Here is a 16093-nt window from a genome sequence, read left to right on the forward strand (position 1 = left end):
GGAATGGTCGGAGTTATTTTATCACTTTTTCCGACATATACTCGTAGAAGTATTAGAGTCTCGTTTGCTCTCATCTTCCAGAATAATTTACAGTTAGACTTGTGTACCTTTGTAAAGTTATGAATCATTAACGCTTTAGCCGTTAGCCAATTCTACTGCGGGCAATCCAAATTGGAGTGTGGCGTATGTTCGTCCAAAATATTTAACTAAATAGTTTCCATCAAATCCAACTCGACACTTTGCAAAAGTTTATATTACGATGTTTTGGGTCGTTAATTAGAAGTTTTATGGCTAACATTCTGATCTGATACCAGAAGCCCATTATACAGCAATTCCACCTAAAACGGGCAACCAATTTATTCGACCCTTTTGATTTGGCCAAAACTTTACATATATGTTTTTATGGGCAAGTGTTTCACACTACCGTCTACAGGACTTCGAGCTGGTCAGTACATATCTTTTGGAAAACCAGGACAAAAATTTCTTGCTTACGTGAACGGAAACATTATCTTGCCTGAAGATAAAATTGTCGTCTACTTGACTCTCGGAGTTAATCTTTGGCAAAATTGTGACTATTTTTAGCCATCTTTTTGAAAACGATACCAGATGATTTTGGAAAATGACTACAACTAATTTACTGCCGATCCAAGCATAGTTGTCCTATGTTCTACACAAACCTCATGCACGCTGGGATAATTATGCTTGGAAAGGCAGTCTATGCGCAGTAGGGTGGCAATGCGATGTATGGGAAAATCGAATTTAAAGAACCGACAATGTAAATTTTATTTATTTGCCCAAAATAATAATATAATGAAATTCAGCTTGATTAGACATGATTTAGGGGTGCTTCAGAGCGCTTAAAATTTAGTGTTTTGACCCTCGAAAATTAACATTCCCTAATAAACTAAAAATGCCTAATAAACGATAAAATGGTTTACATGTGGTTTGATATATCATTTAATGTTTATTAGCCATTTTGAACTATATTTTTTATTAGGGAGGTCCATTTTAGAGGGTCAAAACATCAAAACTTTGGACTCTTTGAGGCACCGTCAAATCATGTCCGATTGAGGTAATGTACAGTTTAAATCACTGTTCGACTGACAGCTGGCGCTGCAGTAAAATGGTGATGATGATTTGCCAGCAACATTTTTCCCATCAATATTTTATATGTAGTGAGTTATCACGATACATTGTTGCATTGTTATTGACGTCGATTTTAAGATAACATCGCCAATTATAGTCTCTTGTCTCTCTAACTTTTCCAGTTCTGAAGTTCAAATCCAGAAGTCGCATAGTCTTCATTAGTTTTGCGTTAAATCGCCAATAACCAGAAAAATTTGTTAGTTTGGACGTCAAACAAATTACTAAAAGCTTGAAAAAATTGTGCTCAAACAGACAAGAATTGTCTCGCACTCTCGCATAAAAAATTCGCTTACATAACGAAACTCAAAAAAAAAAATTACAAATTCTGCAAAAATAACAGCAAATGTTTGAAGATCTTAAAGTTTACATTTTCTGTACTGTACTTCTGATATTACTGATTTTTACCGTCTCAGATTTCGTCAGTTGTTCAACTACTTGCAGCAGTACATTTTTATTGTTTTCGCAGCCAGCGTTGCCTGATTGATTTCGTCAATATCAGGAAAAAAACTGCGGCAGTCATTTCATGGGACAAAAAGTCATTCTTTTCGGAAGAAATTTTTAAGGCACGCAACATCTGAAGTGACAAAATTTTGTTGCACACCTTCTCGTGATGCAATTTGGGTAACACTAAATGGACTCAACAATCGCTTGTTTGATGCAAATCCTATCTAATCCCCTAATTTCCTCCAATTCCTTAATACTTACGACAGTGTCGATGAGTCCATGGGGTTCTATGAGGTAAGTACCGCATCATCAATATCCTTTCTAATATCTCCAAGCTACGGTAAATATGGTTAGTAATGATTACTGTCTGGCCTACTTCACCTTCGATTGGTTCAAATGTTACTCCCAAACATATTTTCTCAAGCAACCTTAGAGTTGAAGTTAAAGTCATCTGGCTTCATTCTAGGAAATATACCGTGCAACCTTTGAAGTGATGCTTCGCAATATTTGAAGTGACAAAATTGCAAATTTAAAAGTGATGGATTTTTTTGCGGGACAAAGAAAAAAACAAACTATCGACTAGCACGCTAAGTGTCCACCAGTCGACATCTGTGAACCTCAGAGACACGGTAGTGTCTTAAGAGATTTCTGTAAAGTAAATATGTTTTGCTACCTTTCTTTATATCATTATATATTCTCTGGTAACTCATGCACGAAAACATCGTTGCATGAAATGGTTAAATATATTTTTTCCTTACGACTGCAGAAACTCAGTGCGTACTTTTGTCCCGCGGTTTTCATACTAGATCAATTGCCGTTATAGTGCTGCGAACTTATACAATGTTTCCAATTTATTTTCATTGATAATGATGAGATTGATGAGTGCAAGTTTCGTTCAAATATTTCTCCACGCTACGGGATAGAAAGTAGGAACATAATCGTATGACGTAAAGAATCGTGCACGAGCTCGGTCTGGAACAAAGCTGGCCATTAAAAATGCCAAAACCATCAGTGTATAGTGTTCTAAAGGTTTATAAGGTTAACCTATTGTTGTATCCAAGTTACCGTGAATGAAACTTGGCTAATGACAGCTGAGTGACAGACGAGCTACTCGTCCAAACTCTAGCCGACTCGCTATCAGCAATGACTAAATTGGTCAGATAAGTAGCTCGTCGCTCGCCTCGTCTTTTGTAATTGGGGCCTATATAACTCATATTTAAATATTACATACGGATTGGCTGGTACGGAATGCTCCCGTTTTTAGATTACTTGGGGATGAAATGATGCTTACTGTCTACCCAATAAACAATTTTGTTGAATAACGGCTTGTTAGGCTATAGTTGAGCCGAAATCCTCTGAATAATAGCTTACTAGCTGTAAATCAATAAAATTGTTTGTTGGGTATACATATTATGTAGACATGATATCAGGCCGGATTTAAGGGAGGGGGGGGGGGTGGCAATGATGGCAGAAAATCTTCTATGCATCCGCTCAAGTGCAGAATTTTACGAGCTATTTAACTATTGACAATGGTCATGTCCTGTTAAAACGCAAAATTCGACCTCTGATTGATCGCATAATGTTTACTATGTTATGTTTTCCAATAGAATGCATTGTTGAACGATGCATAGATATGAAGGTACTTAGCTCTTGTTATGACAGAGCAGGTATTTATGTTGAAAAAATAATATTTTTTAACTAAATTGTGCAATCACTTCCTGGAGCGGGCCAAAATACCCCCTTTACCCTACTATTTGGCCTACTTCAGCCTAAACTAGTCATATGAGTTCTGGACAGCGACTCCGACACTCCTTAGTTAACAGCAGTGGCTGCGGATATCAGCAGCTATAGTGCCTGTGCCGAAGCTTCCTCTAGTAAAAAGCTGCCTTTGTGCGGTAGTGGGCAGCATCAGTGGTAGGTACATCAGCCAACAGGTCCTCCAATGAAAAGTTGCCTTATTTTGATAGCAAACAAATGTTCTGGGATTTGACTGCCCGCAAAATATGTGGACCATCAAATTTCCAGTGTTGTTTCCACTGTGTTTCAAAAGAAAACTTTTTCCCCCTGTCGGGGATGCGATCAGGTAACGAAAATAGTACATCAAATTGTCCTTTTGAGGACAAATCAAACATTTAATTGAAGAGTTAATGTTTTCGGGTACCAGCAGCGTTAGCAGTAGCGGGTACCAGTTGCAGTAGGGGTGGTAACAGCCTCAGCGGTAGGTGCAACGGCATTTCCTTTAACAAAAAGTTGCCTTAGTGCGTCTTGAACTGTCCTACAGATCAGACGTTTTTTCGGTTGCTTGTGGACTGGTCTTTGACTGCCTATAGCTTCAAAGTTTGTGTTTTGTCAGTGTGTCTTTTAAAGACTACCTGAAAGTTATTTCCCATCAGTCTTTCTCAAGACTACCTACTTTTGAATTTAACATTTGTTTTAACTTTTTTCGTATCACCTGAAATGGCTGGACGGAAAAAGAAACCTCGCATCGCTGCGGGGAGGAAAAGAGAGGCATCTCTTTCTGACACATCGAGTGTCTGTAGTGACAATCCTTTTGATATTTTGCCTGAGCAAGAAGCTGGTGAAATGGAAGTTACCAATAATGAAACTATACAAAATATAAAATCTTTAAAAAAGGAGAAAGTTCCACCTATTGTGGTAACTATTTCTTCTGAATTTAATATATTCAAAAAGAAACTTTCAACGTTTGTTTCTGACGTTAAAGTTACCTATCAAATTGGCCGTAGAGGTGAATGCCGCTTATTAGCCGACTCAGTAAAGGGTCGTGATCGTCTTGTTCAGTATTTAACTGACAAGATGTACAAATTTTTTTACATACGACACCAAGAACGCCAAGCCGTTCAAGGTTGTCTTGAAAGGTCTCACCAACGATCAAACCGTTGATGAGATCAAACTTACTTTAACAGAATTACTTGGCATAGCCCCTACCCAAGTAATTCTAATGAAACAAAAATCACGAGGCGAAAACAGTCAGAGAACTGGAATTTCCCTTGTTAATTATTTAATTCATTTTAACCGCAATGAGGTTAACAACTTAAAATTTTTTGAAAAAGCACATGCTTTGTATAATGTGCGTGTAAAGTGGGAAACTTATAGGAAGTATAGCGGAGGTGAAAAGCATATCACCCAATGCCGTACTTGCCAACGTTATGGCCATGGTTCCAAATTCTGTAACATGGACCAAAAATGTCTTAATTGTGGAGACTCTTCTCACAAAAAGGACACATGTCCTGTGAAAGAGAGTAAAAATTTTCGCTGTGCGAAATGTAACGGCAACCATATATCAAATTTTTATCAATGCCCAGTCCGTTTAGCAATTGTTAAGGCAAGGCAAGGTAAACGAAATTCAATTTCTCAATTAAAACCAACTTCAAAACAAAATTCTCCAAGCGTACCAGTGACGCATAGTTTACCTACTCCTTTGCATACCCGTTTAACTTATGCACAGGTTACAGGTAGTTCGAACATTATACCGCCTGGTGTTGGTAGTTCGAAAATGACCGTTAATATGGGTAAGCAAAACACGCTAGAAAATAATTGTACACCTATTACTCCAGCTAATATTGCTGCCGAAAATATTTTTTCTAATGTCAACTGCCTGGGGCCTATTACGGCAGGTAAACTTTCTTTTTTGCAACAGGCAATGTTCGATCTTATGAACGCCATGTTGCAGGCAAAATCAATGTTTGAAGCCATTCAAATAGGCACAAATTTTACCATTAAAATTGTTTCTAATTTAAAATTTAGCAATGATTTTAAATAAAACAATTAAAATATTAAATTGGAATGCTCGCTCATTGAAGGCCAATGAGAATGAGCTTTTTAATTTTTTAACAGTAAATAATGTGCATATTGCAATTATTACTGAAACATTTTTGAAACCTAACATTAAATTAAAATATGATCCCAATTACGTGGTTCATAGATTTGATAGGATTCAGGGTTCCGGCGGTGGAGTTGCAATTGTTATTCATCGCCGAATCAAACATCGTGCTCTTCCCCATCTTGAGACGAAAGTTATTGAAACTTTGGGAATTGAAGTTCAAACTGAACTTGGGATTTTATTTATTGCCGCAGCATATTTACCATTTCAATGCACACGCGAGCTCAAAAATTATTTTAAAGGTGATTTACAAAAACTCACCAGAAATCGTTCGAAATTTTTCATAATCGGCGATTTTAACGCTAAAATCGTTCATGGAATAATTCTCAAAGTAATTCCAATGGCAAAATTTTATTCAATGATTGTTCTTCAGGATACTATTCTATTTTGTCTCCGAATAGTCCTACATGCTTTTCTTCTGTAAGAAATCCTTCAACAATTGATTTGGTGCTGACAGATCAAAGTCATGTATGTAGTGATTTGATCACACATGCTGACTTTGATTCTGACCATCTTCCAATAACTTTTTCTTTATCACATGAATCAGTTTTAAACCCTATGAGCTCTGTTTTTAATTATAACAAAGCTAATTGGGAAAGATACAAAAATTATATTGAGAGAAATTTCAATAAAGAGCTTGATTTGCAAAACGAAGTGAATATTGATTCCGCTTTGGAAGCATTAAAATGTGCAATTGTTGATGCCAGGAATTATTCTGTTCCAAAGGCTCAAGTGAAATTTGATTCACCAATAATTGACGAAAATCTTCAACTTCTAATTCGTCTGAAAAATGTCCGCAGACGTCAATATCAACGTTCTCGTGACCCTGTTTTTAAAACTATTTATAAAGATTTACAGAAAGAGATTAAACATAGATTTACTCTTCTGAGAAATCAAAATTTTGAGACTAAAGTTGAAAAATTTAAACCATATTCAAAACCATTTTGGAAGCTGTCGAAGATTCTTAAGAAACCTTCAAAGCCTATTCCAGTTTTAAAAGATGGTGAACGTTTTCTTGTATCCAATGAACAAAAGGCTCAAAGACTTGCTCAGCAGTTTGAGAGTGTTCATAACTCAAATTTGAATTTTGTGAGTCCAATTGAAAATGAAGTCACACGTCAATTTGATTTAATTTCTTCCCAGAATTTTTTACCTGCAGAAATAATTGAAACTAACTTGAATGAGATTAAATCAATTATTAAAAATTTCAAAAATATGAAAGCACCTGGTGACGATGGAATCTTTAATATACTAATCAAACATCTCCCTGAGAGCACAATGGATTTTTTAGTGAAAATTTTCAATTGCTGCTTCAAAATTGCATATTTTCCCAAATTATGGAAAAATGCAAAAATTACTCCCATTTTAAAACCGGATAAGAACCCAGCTGAAGTTTCAAGTTATCGACCAATCAGTTTGCTTTCTTCAATAAGTAAACTGTTTGAGAGAGTTATTCTTAACAGAATGATGTCACACATCAACGAAAATTCAATTTTTGCAAATGAACAGTTTGGTTTTCGCCATGGGCATTCCACAACTCATCAATTGCTCAGAGTTACTAATATGATACGAGCTAACAAATCTGAAGGTTATTCCACTGGAGCTGCTCTTTTAGACATAGAAAAAGCATTCGACAGTGTTTGGTATAAAGGTTTGATTGCGAAATTGCAAACTTTTAATTTTCCAATTTTCCTAATCAAAATTTTAAAAAATTATCTTACTGATCGAACTCTGCAGGTTGTCTATCAGAATTCAAAATCTGATAGATTTCCTGTCAGAGCAAGTGTGCCTCAAGGTTCAGTCTTGGGTCCAGTCCTGTACAACATATTCACTTCAGATCTTCCTGATTTGCCTCCAGGATGCACAAAGTCATTGTTCTGCGATGACACAAGCATTTCCGTAAAAGGAAAAAGTCTTCGTGTCATATGCAGTCGATTGCAGAAAAGTTTAGATATTTTTTCTTCCTACTTGCAAAAGTGGAAAATCTCTCCCAATGCTTCTAAAACTCAAATGATAATTTTTCCGCATAAGCCTAGGGCTTCTTTCCTCAAGCCAAACAATAATCACGTTGTCAAGATGAATGGGGTTATTTTAAGTTGGTCCGACAAGGTTAAGTACTTGGGACTAATTTATGATAAAAAACTTATTTTCAAAGAGCACATTGAGAGTATACAAGCCAAGTGCATCAAATATACGAGATGTTTATATCCTCTCATTAACAGGAATTCTAAACTTTGTTTAAAGAACAAACTTTTGATTTACAAACAAATTTTTAGACCAGCAATGCTTTATGCTGTACCGATCTGGTCAAGTTGCTGTTCAACAAGGAAGAAAACGCTTCTAAGGATTCAGAATAAAATTCTGAAAATGATTTTGAAGCGTCCTCCTTGGTTTGGTACACTCGAATTACATAGACTTACTGGTGTTGAACCATTAGAAGCTATGTCAAATAAAATTATTAACAATTTTCGACAAAAATCGTTGCAATCCTCAATTGCTACGATAAGCTCTCTTTATAGCCAATAAGTTAGCAATTAAGTTAGTTGTAAGTTTACTTCCCTTTTTCTGACAAGTAGGTTTAAATCCCTACGAATGATAAGTCCTAATTGCGAAAGCAAACAAATCCTAACAATTAAAATTACAAATTTCTAACAGTGTTGAGAAGTCACCATTTGTGAGTGGACACACATACTCATTATTTACTAATATTTATCATAAATACTTAAGCTACTAACAAATCCCCCCTTAAAAAAAAAAAAAAAAAGTTGCCTTTGTAGCCGAATCTCTTTTATCAATCGACTTACTTTGACGAGCTGAGCATTTTCTGTATGTGTGTGTATGTGTGTGTGTGTGTATGTATGTGTGTGTATGTGTGTGTGTATGTAACGCTCTCCCAATCTCACTCGATTTTCTCAGAGATGGCTGGATCGATCTTCATGAAATTAATTGCAAATGAGAGGTCTAGTTGCCCCATAAGACCCTATTGAATTTCATTGTAATCGGATTTTTAGTTTAGAGGTTATGTTTAAAAATGTTAAAATCACGAAACATCATTATCTCAAAAACTACTCAACCGATTTTAACAAAATTGGTTTTGAATGAACGGGCTACTTAAAAAACCCTTTAGGGGCCGTTCCTAAACCACGTGGTCATATTTTGATCCCTTTTTATACTCCCCTACCCCCCCCGTGGTCTTTCGTGGTCTTTTAGCCAACCCCCCTCCCCCCTTGCGACTTTAACCACGTGGTCTTTTCATTTGGCTAGTGCCAAAAACTCGTTAAATTTTTTAAATTTTTATTTTTAAACATTCGGTACATTCTATATTTCTAAAATGCAAAAGCTTTTGCTCTTGACTTGGTGGCAACAATTAATTATAAGTCAGAAAAAAAGACCACGTGGTCATTTTGTTAACCCCCCCACCATCATGCGTGGTCTTTCGTGGTCTTTTGACAAACCCCCTCGTCCCCCTCTTTAAGACCACGTGGTTTAGGAACGGTCCCTAACTTTTGAGTTTCATGAAAATTGAACGTGTGGTTCAGAAGTTATATAAAGAAACGTGATCTGGAGAGTGTTTAATCTCACTCATGTTTCTCAGAGATGGCTGAACCGATTTCCACGAAATCAGTGTCATATGAAAGGTCTAGTTACTCCATAAGACCCTATTGATTTTTTTTTGCAATCGGACTATTACTTTGCCTGTTATGTTTTAAAATGTGAAATCTAGCTATGAAAAGGAACATATTCCGAAGACTACTTGAACTCACTCACTTTTCTCAGAGATGGCTGACCCGACTTCCAAAAAATTAGTGTCAACTAATAAGTCTAGCTGCCTCGTAACACCCTACTGAATTTTACTGTAATCGAACTGTAACTTCGTCTGTAATGTACCGAATTGTGAAAATCACGAAATTTCATTATCTCAGAAAGTACACAACCGATTTGATCAATAGTATTATCAGATGAACGGGCTAGTTAAGGGTTAACTGATGAATTATGATTTAACAAGTGGTTTCCAAGTTTGGCTGCCCTATACGTTCCCATTTCATTTGATTATAATCGAACTAAGCAACCGTTATTATTACGTAACCGTAGCGCGTAGCCGCGAGGTTACAGAGTCCGCTTTGTCGAGCGGATGGTCGTGTGTTCGAATCTTAGTTAGAACCAGGCCATCTGATGTCAAAAAGTAGTTAAACATGGGTTTATTCTCAGGCTCCCCACCAGTTACCCTTCCTTTACGCTGAACTCTACAATACCTTTGCGTGACTTCCTCTTAACAAAAAATAAGTCCCTCTTATCAATAAAACTGGCCAGAAGGACGCACGACGAAACTTCTCCAGGGAATTATAAATTGTGATATTTGGCAAGAGGAACGAGTATCGTATAGTAGAACAGTAAGCGTGTAAGGAAGAGTATCACATTACACACAAGCACTGATGAACAATAATAATAAGCATGCCACTTCCCAATAGCGGTATTGCTATTAACAGAAGTGCGGGATACAGCAGAAACCCGGGCATACAGGAAAAAAAGCAACCGTTATGTATTAAATTGTTAATAAAACAACGAAATTCTATTATCTCAAAGATTACACGACTTATTTGAACATTACTAGTGTCATACGAACGAGTCATCTCGCAAACTTACAAATAACGAACTTTATAACATTTGATATGTGGTTCAAAAGTAATGGAAAGAAAAGAAATTCAAAGGCTATTTAAACCTATACCTGCTTTGATCGATATATGTGGCCCAATATAATTTAACTGTGGTATCGTACCATTTGAATGTTCCCGGTATCGCTCGTGATTGAATTGTTCGAAATTAATTGTTATTACATGACATTACGTCAAATTTCATATTTTATACTTCTATTATAACATCATTATTTAAAAATCAAAAAAGTGAACGCACATTTATTGGATTGAAGCGTTCATGTAAATCTATTTTTACAAATAATAAGTTTGAATGAGAAAGGCTGGGTCTGACCGCTAGGTGGATTAATTTAGGTTTGTGGATGTCGACAATCAATCAGACACAGTTCCAGTTTGCTTTCCGCTGTGTTATCCGTGTACCTCAATCCCTACTGTCGGGCTAGCACAGAGTTGCAATCTGCATCATATACGATTTTAAATTGAACAACAAACTCTCCTTTTTTAGGACAATCAAGCAAATGAATTGAAGTTTATTTTAAACATATTCAATACAAGAAATTCAACTAAAAGCCTTATATAGTTCTACGTTAATCTTTCGGTCTTGACTTTGACTTTGAATCCTTGTGTTTTTTTCTCGACAGACATTTTTCGTGGAGCGTGAAAACATTTCACAATTTGCAATATTCTTACTTTTATGTTTTAAAGAAACAGGGTCTCTTAAAAAACCCGGACCCCCCGTCACCCAAATCCGTCCCTGCATGATATTTGATTCCAAAAAATTTATATTGTTCTACACAGTAAGCGTGGCCGTTTACAAGAAAACCTGAATCAGCCAAGAATTCCCCAAGAATATTTTTTTTCATCTTTGAATAGTTACTCCATCCATGTACAAAATTAAACTAACTTGATGTGATTTTCTCTGTCGAGCGGCATCTATTGGTGTTCATGAAAGTATTGCAAAATGATTAAATTGTCATTGAATTTCAATTTAGGTCAGGAAATGTTCAATGGGTCATATCCCTAACTAACACGCAGAGAATCCTGAGTAGGAATTCCCAGGATACCTATAACTCGGTGACGGAATCGTGAGAGGAATCGCTTCTGCGATACGAACAGAATCTGTACGAATCGCATTTGGAAAACCTTTTAATTGATTCCTCAAGAGTCCAAATGAATCGGACATATGGAATCTAAATGTAGGAATCTTCAAGAATCTAAAATGTAGGAAACCTTAGGTTACTTTTCGACAGAATCGTGAGATGAAGCGATACAGCCGGAACTTTCTACGCGGTTTGCCTGCCAGTGGTTTTTTACGCGATGTTTTGACTGAACGCGTATTTTTACGCAGATTTTCGAATCAAGCATGTTGTTCTCGCCGAATTTTGAATTACCGCGGTTTTTTAACGCGAATTTTTTAATTACGCAGTTCGATTTTACGCGCATTTTGGAATTAAGATGTTTTTTTTTATACGGAATTTTGAATTACCGTATTTTTACGCGGTTTTTAATGAGGTACGTTTCCCCCGCGTAAAAAAACCTGACTGTATAACATAACACTGAGCAATGCGTATCGTAAAGTGTCTATCTCTTTTCCAGATGAAGTTGAAGAGTGTAACCAACATCATAACGAATATTATACACATTGCGAAAAATAGAATGGTAAACTTGCTTCCATTTTTAGATCAAATTGTGCTCCTGAGAAGACGGTAGATTATCTTTTTCTCAGAGTGTTCTACACCCTGTAACTTGTTAAATCTGTCCCGGAAGTATACAAAACCTATGTTTGGAAGCAATTTTGACCAAACACTCGTGTAACTGATGGTTAACAAATGAAAATTTTTCATTAAATATATTCAATTTCAGCCAAACTAGATTCACCAATATTTTTATTTGGCTTTCTCTGATCTGATTCTGAAATGTTATGATTTAGAAAGAATAGAAATCAAACATATATATTAACGACGTAAACTGAACACACCGACTGACCATGGACTTTACGTTCATCTAGCATCAAACTGAAGTTGCTTCAACTTCTTAGAACGAGAATGGAACTTCTCTGAATATGCGAACAGAATTACAAATTTCAACAACTAACACTAGCACGGACAGACTATTTAACCTGACTGACGTCCCGTCATATATTCGTTCCGTGTGTGTTCGCCCGGTTGACGTCCCGGGTAGAATTAATTCATATACATCCGGTCGAACATATACGATTCGCATAGATTCCCTAGGATTCTTCGCATTGGAATCGTGAGCGTCCGTGAAAAGAAATCGTGAAAAAAGAATCCTCAGGAATGCCAGGATCAGGATTTTTGAATGAGAATCGTGTTATGAGAAGTCTTCGGATTCCAATGTGGAATCCTGCAGAATCCAATGGATTCTCACTACACGATTCTTATTCAAGAATCATAGTCCCATATACAGGGGATTCCCGAGGATTCTTTTTTCAGGATTCCTTTTCAAGGACGCTCACGATACCGATGTGAGGAATCCTAGAGAATCTATGCGAATCGTATGTGTTCGTCATGATGTAAAAAATCTTGGAAAAAAGTTATGATGATAACTATGATTAGAGTGAAGTATCTATTTAAAACTATTTTTATATTTTTAAATATAAGAGATGTTAATTTGACATTTTCGACAAGTTACTTAAAAAACATCTTCTACAACTTTTTCGAAAACACTGACAGCCTATCTCACTGTTTAAAAAAGTAAATTCTTTATATCTTTTATAGGTGAATTAATGACTGAATTGTATATTTTAAAAAAAGCGCAACAAATTAAATGGAAACTTTTTCAAATGATTGGGTTCATTCGAGTTAACATGAGAATTGTTGGTTATCATTTTCCTGGATTCTTTCAAGTACTAGCTATGTAAATGTAGACTTAACTGGACTAGAATAGGCGTTAACTTTGGGGTAGGAGGCAGGGCCGGCGTCACATTATTTTTCCGAGTGGGTAGTAAGGAATAAGGAAGGTTCATGGGTGACAAAGGCATAGCCTGGGGGGGGGGGGGGGTTACCTTCTGATACCTGAACAAAATTGAACGAAAAGTCAACAGTGCATCAACAATAGGGTGCCAATGAAATGTTTGAGAGAAAATAGATTTTCAAACTTCGTTCAGAAGTCATGTTTCTTTTGGAAAACAATTATATAGACTTATTTGCAAAAGTAGTTCCACGTTCTTGCGAGTGGCCTTCCGAGAGTTTACCGGAACATTCGTCACGGTGGACATGCGTGTAGGCATGTTTTTGAGTTCTTTCTCCGTTCTATTTAACAATTCCTCCTCAATTTTCGCGTCAAAATTGTTGAGGTGAGTCTCACGCTTCTGGTTTGTCCAGAAACTCTGGATGGGATGCAGCTGGGGAACGTTGGGTGGGTTGGCCGACCTGGGTACCGCATCGATTTTCAGCCGCTCCATCTCCTCCAACGATTTCTTCGAGTAGTGGTCCGACACCAGATCCGGCCAGAGCACCGCGTCTTCGCCCCTACGGTATTTCTTGATAAACGACGCAACTTCCGGCAGGCACTTCGTACTATAAATTTCCCCGTTCACGGCCAGTACGGAGCTTCTCGCTGATTGTCAGATAGGTCTCGGCTTGGACCATCATCATCACGTGGCGATTCGTCGGAAAAATCGACTCGACCATCAAACAACTTCGAGACCAATGGACGGGATTTCCGCTTTCTGATGTCCATGTTCGCCAGGTACTTTTCCAGGCCGGTTGAACAGACCCCTCGATCAAGCGTACCTCGGTTTTCCTGTTCAGCATTCTATGGAGCTTCTTGTCGCTCAGGGTCGTTGGCCGTCCGGAACCGGTCTTTCTTTCGATGCTCTGATTGTAGTCCAGCAGTGCCAAGATGTTGTAGATACCAGAACATGCGTAACCGGCGTCCCTTTTCCGTACGATGTCTGTTTTCGACGCGACGGAGTAACGTTCTCTGATCGCGCACACTTCTGAACAGAGTAGCTTTACTGTTTTCGCCATTATGGTTAGAGTTTGAGTCAATTTTTTTCTGCTGACTCCTGCTACTATGATTGATGCTGCTTGGGTAGTTTCGTTAGTGCGTGTTAAGGTAAACTCATGAAAGCATGAGTATTTTTTTCAATGCTAACGGTAGGCCTCAACAGTTTTGTCTTCTCGAAAAAAGTTTCCATCCAAAATTTGAGCTTAATCGAACTTATGAGAGGGTTTCACTTACAGTCGTGACTAATATGATGTCTCGAAGGTAAAAGTTTACCGAAAAGTTTGAAACAATCCCCATTCTTGAACAATTTCTTAACCTGCTTTCAGAACCTAATAAAAACTGATGTCTTGAAAGAAAACATGCCGGTAAGCAACAGTACCAGTGGAGTAAAGAACCGCAGCTCTCTCATCGTCTATGATTGCAGCGGTACTCTTCTATTCATACATTTCAGCGGTACACTTATATTCGTACTACAGCGGTACTGTTGGTACTGCAGCAGTACTATTCGTATTGCAGTGGTACAACAAGAATTTTTATTTTTTGCAACGGATATTTATTTAATTTTATCTTCGATTTTCATTATCATAATCATAATCATAATCGTGAACGGATAGTATCAAAAGAGTAAATTTCTAAATATACACATTTATAGAAGAGTAAGAGCCTAAGATTCATTCAGAATCTCTTTTTACATTTCAAAATTGTTAGTTGATATATTATTATTCTAAGCCTTACCATAATAAACGTTGTAGGCAAATGAAAAAAATTGTCAAGCAAAAAACAAAAATGGAATTGGTGATTGCCACGATTTTTTGCTGGAACTTGTTAATAATTTTGTTTAAAATATCTTCTTATGTTTGCCAATTAATGAACCTTTGTAAGGGCTTCCATACTATATAGAAAGTAAGATTCATATTATAGTTTTGATTTAATCAGAGTTAAATAAGACAAAACCATTCATTTTGATAACGTAAGTATTATTGGATTTGGTTTTTGAGGATATACAGTTAATTCTGACTTTGACGCATTACGAGAAATTCTTGGTGCTTCTTCAACAAGCATGATATGCTTGTGCGTGTTGTTAGCACAAAAAAATACTACAGGCATATCGTCAGATATGAACGATATTCTTTCGAGTGTTGTTGAATATATTTCAAAAATTGATTTCCATGGGAGGCTGAAAATAAAAAATATGTACAGTGGCTGAGCAAACACATTGATTCTGTCTGCAGACTCTGTATATTTTGCAACAAAAAATCCCCTAATTACAGTGTTTAGTCCCACGTCACCATTTCATACAACCCTAGGGATGTATACTTTGTAGTATTTTTATAGCAAATCTCTTAGAAATGCATGAAGTGTCGAGAACTGATGTTGTTTCAAAAAATTTTTTTTTAAAAACCAAAAATAAATTTCAGGTACATGGAAACTTTTGCGTTGGGAGACTCGTGCTACACCAGAGCACACAAGAGACACTCTTAGCTCGAACATTTCTTTCATCGATCAAAAAACTGTAACTTTGACTGCTTTGAGGCGCTACTTCCCAAAGTCCGATTGAGCTCAAATTTGACATGGGAAATTTTAACGAGAAAACAAAACTTAAGAATTCTATCGTAAATGAAATTCAGAACTCTATCGTAAATGAAACAATTAAAAAACATAATCCTTTTCTCTGAGTAACGTTACAACTGCACATAAGTCTGTAGATTTATAAACTCTCGCTCAACTATATCCATCAAAAAATCTGTCGCTCGCAACAGTACTTTTTTTGGTTTTGTCCGATAGTTCCGTGTGGGTAAGTACCCACATGGATATTTTCCGAGTGGGTACTACTACCCGTACTACCCACATGAAACGCCGGCCCTGGTAGGAGGAGGCAAAGTACTTTTTGTCCCCCGATAAGTTTTCCGAGGTGATTGAATAATTGACTTTATCTAAAGGAACTTTAAACCCAAACGGTCATCCGTCCCTGATTTTT

Source organism: Wyeomyia smithii, chromosome 2 (assembly GCF_029784165.1).
Source record: "Wyeomyia smithii strain HCP4-BCI-WySm-NY-G18 chromosome 2, ASM2978416v1, whole genome shotgun sequence".
Taxonomy (NCBI): domain Eukaryota; kingdom Metazoa; phylum Arthropoda; class Insecta; order Diptera; family Culicidae; genus Wyeomyia; species Wyeomyia smithii.